This window comes from Pagrus pagrus, assembly GCF_965226575.1.
Source record: "Pagrus pagrus genome assembly, chromosome: 24".
NCBI lineage: Eukaryota > Metazoa > Chordata > Actinopteri > Spariformes > Sparidae > Pagrus > Pagrus pagrus.
Genome location: NC_140206.1, coordinates 9736327 through 9742898, shown reverse-complemented (window position 1 = coordinate 9742898; position 6572 = coordinate 9736327).

Sequence of the window (6572 nt, the reverse complement as noted above, 5' to 3'; positions counted from 1 at the left end):
GGGGACAGGCCTCCAGCCCAGGTCCTGACCTCGCTACTTGCACACAAACACTGATGACAAAGTGAACGCACTAATGCAGCCTCGTACAGGTAGACTGAAGCAACAGTGCCCGAACGCACACAAACACTACATGCGCACACGTACGTGGGAGCTCCCGGTTTGTAATGAGAGTCCCAATTAACATGGTTATAATGAGAATTCCCACAGTTTTTGATATATTCACTTGATGTTGAGTTTATTTTCACAACACAACACAATTTAAAGGTGCACTGCGAAGAAAGAAATGATATTTAGAAGAGAAAGATCGTCTTGATTTATTTTTTTGTGCCTAAACAAACTAAATAAACAAACTTGAAAGGACAACACAATTTATATTGTTTAACTTTGTTAAATGTGGCGGACCCTGCCACCTTTCTAGCTTAAACAGTGGTCTGGGGACCTTATTTTCCTCTGAGAAGATCTTGTTTGGAAAAAATAAATATATCTGAGTTTTTAATTAACTTCAAAATTATTAATGCTAAAGTTATTTTTTCTTTATATTTTATCGAGCATAAATTGCAGGATTAAACAGATCTATCTTTCTGTATAAGTCCATGCAATGCATACTGTATTTAATTTGATGAAATGTATGAGGTAAGCTACGTAATAAATGTGCTTTGATTTTCTGCTTAAGTGCCTTTTAATCGTTTGCCAGACGGTAATCATTCGTAACCGTGAGAACCCAAATGGACTCCTCATAAAGGAAATCAAAAATCTTCTCTGCACTTCAGGTTTTTTTTCCCCCCCGTCTGCAGAAGCGGTTGTTTTATCCTTTGATCCGCAGTACATTAAAGTAATACTGTGGGTTTGAAAAACCATTAGATGGCCTTTTGCAGGGCAGCAGGTCTCTTTTAAAAGCACAATGAACCTCTATACAGATCAGGTTAGAAACTTAGTTAAAGGCACAATAACACATAGTCTCAAATTAGTCTTAAATGGTGTTAGCCCTCAAATAAGACCGTTGACTCCTGACCTGCGCTGCTGAGGTCCAATTACACCTACGGCTTTTTCCTGTTTTCAGCTGTTTGGAGCGAGACGGCGTGTTCTCGGATTCATTCGAGAGTTAAAATATTCACATGCTGTGTCTTTTGTCTTTCCGCCCGCCCTGTCTTACTGTCCGTCATGCTCTCTGTCCGTCCGTCTGTCTGTCTGTCAGGGTGGCAGGTCTTGTTGAATAGAGAGTGGGTCATCTCCCTGACAGAGCTCAACTGGTAGTTATGGCAGCCTCGCCACGGCTGGCTGGCTCCACACAGTCACCAGGAGACAGGGGATCATCAAGTCTGTCCTCCTGCTCCGCCACACACACATACACATCCGTGCTCTACACCTATAATAATAATGGCTAGATAAAGTTGTAAGATCATTATGACAGACAAGGATATATTTGTCAGCTTCCTCACCTTATTTGAAGCTTACAAATGGTCAGATTTGTATTCTGTCAATGCAGAAACCTGAGAAATCTCTATATTTCCTCGGTGTTTGTTCCGTATTTCGTCAAAACTGTTTTATTCACTTTTATTTATTTTCCTGCAGTAACATTTTAGCATTTTATTGAAGTGGTCGCCAGGGGGTGTGAATTTTTTATACCTGTTGGTACTTTATCGGTTTAATAAGATAGTTATTAGGTAAGATAGTTTATTTTCAATTTGATCACTCCCATAGGTGTCATTTACACTGGGCACATGTCCCCACCATTCTCTGAAATGACCAATTTAGTGTACATCACTAAAAAAGCGTAGTTAGTTAAATACAATTTAATACAATTAAATTGTACACAGCATTGAGTGTACAGAAGCTGACAATGACTCAGCTGCTGGGAATCAGCACTAACGTTAGCAAGTTAGGCCAACTGGCATAATGATAGCAAGCTAGGTTAATTGGCGTCCATTTTAATGACCAATTTTGTCTTTAAAAGCATAAAAGCATTGGTTAAAAATGTGGTGAAATTATCTTGCACAAAGATGGTTTGTCTAACAGCTGACATTGAATTAATTTTGACGCAATTATTATCCAGTTTTTTCCCGCCATAATTATCTACTCTTTCCAAACAGAGACGTCTAACACTTACCTCCTTTTGTAACACAGCTTTGAGTGTGTAGGAGCTGACAGTGACTCAGCTAGTGTTGAAATAATAGGAGGGAAAAATAACAGCGAGTGGGAATCGGCATTAACGTAAGCAAGCTGGGTTATCTGGCGTAACGTCAGCAGGCTAGGTTAATTGGCGTCCATTTTCCAGTCTTGCTAGCAGCAACTTTTTGACTTGAATGCAATCTTAACAACCCCATGGGTCCTTACAAAAGTTGTAAGACATCTTCTGTTCTTATTGGCCATCAGTAAGTCCCTTAATACATTTTTGTATGCTTTCCAGTTAGCATGTGCACTGCTACCATAGGAAAAGCATCCCACAGAGGCCTCGACAAACATTTTTATCCTCTTTAACATTTTATAGTAATGCATATTAGCTGCGGCAATATTATAATTTATATTCCCTTTAATAAAAAGCGAAGAGAAATCGAAATGTAGTTCGACTTTGATATATTTGTACTGCTCAGAACAAGCAGTTATCGTTAAAGAAAAAGAGGTATTATATCCCACCAGTGAACGTCCCAGTTATTCCACAAAGCCAACAGTGTTTTAATCTTCTACGCCACTTAATGTCCCATTTAAATGTTCTGCAGCCTTCAAATATGAATCATGAATATCTGCACCCGGGGGTTGGCCAGCACAGTCTATTAGAATACATCACTACCGTACCAGGGGACCACTTTGTGCATCCCTCTAAAATGTATCATATCTCCACTGTAGAGAGGGAGACATGACTTCATGTGTCTTGTGATGTAAGTATTATTACAATTCATGAAATTCAAACACTTATGGCAGGGCCATTAATTTGAACCATAAGCCGTTGGGGAGAGATTTACAGTGGAGTTAAGGGCGATCACACCATTAAAGGACTTGGGAGGAAGACAGAGAGAGACTGCGAGAGATAACTGGTTAGAGCTGGAGCTACAGCAGCCAGCCGCTGTTTGAATTTCTTCATGTTTAAGTGCAGCAATTAATATTTCTGTTTCACGCTCTCAGGTCAAACTCGCAAACATTTCCGTCAGAATTAGAGAGGGAATAGTCGAGTTCTGAAGGTTCACCAGTTAAAACATAACCCCTGCCTCCTGCCTTGGCTCCGTCTCAGTCTACATACAAAGTGCTGAATTTTGCATGAGTGCCTGAGCGTATAGCAACAGGAACCCTATAGCGTTGTTTACTGATACTTCCTTGAGGCGCCTCACTCCACACAGCCCATTCTGATAAGAGTGCGAGCAGCTGAGACCTGTCTCCCGTCGGTGCTGTGTGATGGTCTTGTTATACAGCAGAGCATGAAGAAACAACGGGCAGAGGTCAGGACATGCAGACGTACTTCTCTGCTTCAAAATGACCAATCAGGAAGTCTGCTCCCAGCCAATGTTCATTTCTCAGAAAGCACTGGTACAAATTGACATGTGACTCAAAGGAGAAATAGTTTGGGTCGTCCTTCACGCTGTGAGTGCAAGAAAAGTTATTTGCCTATTCCCAGGAAATCAATATTAGGATTTTACTGTGTTATAGTATGACAAATAGACTCTTTAGTTTAAGTCCCCCAACAAAGAAAAACAATCTCATGAGTTTTTACTTACTCTGACAGCAAATCTCTGTCATACTGTATCCGTTTGTTAAATGGCGCCAAAGGCTCTCTGGCTCGTTGTGCTAAACTAAGCTAATGGTCTCCTGTAGGCTGTAGTGTTATTTTTAATACATAGATCTGAGAGTGGTGTCAATCTTCTCATCTTACTTTCAGCAAAAAAGTGCATTTCACAAAATATCAAAGCCTCCCTTAAGGTTACTTGTATCTGTATGTTAAATATGATACTAGGAGATTGTTAGTGTAAGAACAGAAGCCAAACAGCTAGCCTGGCGCTGTCCAAAGGAAAAAACAAATAAAAAAAACAGCTTCATACTTCTATCGTAGATTAAACGTATTAGTTTGTGAGGTTGCGAGGCTTTGTAGAAAGCCAGGCTAGCTGTTTTCCCCAGGTTAGTCTTTATGCTAAACTCAGCTAACGGTCCCCTGGCTGTCGCGCCACATATATCTGCGATCATCTAACTTTCTGAAAAAAGGCACATTTCCCGAAATATTAAAGTAATCTACCACTACTACTACTGCTGTATGTGAGATGACATGACCAGGAGATTGTTAGCATAAACACCGAAAGCAGGGAGATAGCAAGCTAGCCATGGCTCGGTCAAAAGGTTAAAAAACAACGACACACAATTTATACTTCATTTGTGTAGATTAAACAATGTATAACATGTTTATTGTGAGGTTGCGAGGTGCTGGTAGGAGTATTTTTTCTTTCTTTTTTTGAAAGCCAGGCTAGCTGTTTTCCTGTTCCTGTTTTTATGCTAAACGCAGCTAACCTTACAGTTCTCCTGGCTGTAGCGCCATATTTAATGGATAGGTCTGAGAGTGGTATCAATCTTCATCTAACTTTCTGCAAAATAGCACATTTCCCAAAATATCAAACTATTCCCTCAAGACTCTTGTATTGACTCTACAGCCAAGAGATTGTTGGCATAAAAACAGGAAGCTGGGGGAAACACCTAGCCTGGCTCTACCTAAAGGTAAAAACAAATATACAACCTTGTTACACTTATTTGTGAGGATTACAAAATCAGAAGTAAAATGTGTAGTAGATGTATTTTATTTGTAGAAAACCAAGCTAGGTTTCCAGGTTTCCCCCCCTTGCTTACCATCTTTATGCTAAACTAAATTAAAGGTCTCCTTGCTTTGTCACATTTAACAGACAGCCTTATCAATCTTTTAATGTAACTCTGCAAAAATGCTCTCTATATATTACAATTTCCTTAGGGTTATTTGGTTTGAAGGGTTGTTGAAGAAATACAAATAGGTTGCTGTCACCTGAACTGGGCTAAATAATGATTGCAAACATAACATGCACAGTGAAAACCAACAACCAAGGGAAAAAAATGCACCTTTTTTTGAGTTTTATTTGAACTCGGCTGACTATAATCTTCTCCGAGTGGCTCAGGCTCCGTGTTTGCTATCATTTGTCACATGGCCACAGTGTTATGGGTTCAAACAGAAATGTGCAATGGCTCAGTGCACTCCAACAGCACAGTTTTCCATCTCCGCTCTCCCCTGGCCCAGTTTCATTATCCTCAAGGTATTCAAGGAGTAATGGCTTCTAGGGCCAGAAACCCTGTTGGCCATTTCAAGTTCTTTGCCCAGACCTTCTTAGTTATTGTTCAGGAACTGCGTGTAAGTGTTTGGAGAGACAGAACAGAATACTGATTTGTACAGATTTGTACGGCGGACTGCAGCTGTGTCTTCTGATATCCCTCCGATCCTTTTTAAGCTGTACATCTGTTCTAAATCTGATTTTAGGATAAGTACATGATGTGATCTCCGCGCTACGCCTTTGAAGACTTAAATACACATTTGAATCTTTTTGCTTTAAATTTGTTTTGACAGTTGGAAAAAGTAAAAAGAAGTCAGAGAGGATTTATTGAAAGTGTAACCTTGAATCTCACATGCTTCAACCACGCAAGAAATCTTCCATGTTCACCGTCAGCCAGGAAAGTATATGAAGTAGAAACCTGCATATGAATATGTTGTTTGTTCCAAAATGTAAAGTACTTCACCGTGCCAGCGACAACAATTAAGCAATTTAGCAGCGCTGCTTCATGTCAAGTCAAAATGACTTTGTTTATACACTTAAAATGCAGGTTTTCTGTGGTTTCTACAGGGATAAGAAGTGTCCATACATGTAAACATCGTCTGAGAACCAGGCCGTCTTTTCTCTGAGGAGCTGCTGTAGTGTAACTTCAGCTCCATTGAGCATCACCCTTCACTGGGTTTGAGGTATCTGATTGAGTCCATCCATGTGGAGCGCTATTGAATCAAAAGAGTAAACCTCAAGGACATGGTCCACCACACACACATCTACCGCGTGGAAGGTAAGAAAAAAATACATGTACCAACGACAGCACACTAAAATCTGTTGGAAAACATACACAAGATTTAAAATCTCTTTAAAGAAAAGTCGATCACATTCTTTCTCCAAAAAAGGAAACACAATGGTGATTAAAGGGGCTCTGTGTAACAATTTGTAGCAATCTGCATGTATTAATCACTTTTTATTGGCCATACGTGAGCAGATTGTAATGTAACTTGACCTTCTCCGTCTCTTGGTGCCTATACAAGCCTCCGAACAGTTAGTTTAAATTGTTTAATGCTGCTGGACTGTTGATTTCTTTGTGAAGGACTCGGGTCAGATTTTTCCCACGACAGTCCAAAGAACGTTACTTTACGTGCGGTATCGAGTGACTCGTCTTGGTGCCTCTCTCCCCTCCGCTAACACCGAGCAACAGTAGCTAACGCTCTTCAACTCACCTGTCTGAAGCGGTGTTTTTTCCAGTCTTTGACATTTATTTTCATTCGGGAGACCGCTGTTCATGTCCAGTGTGAAACCACAACTCAA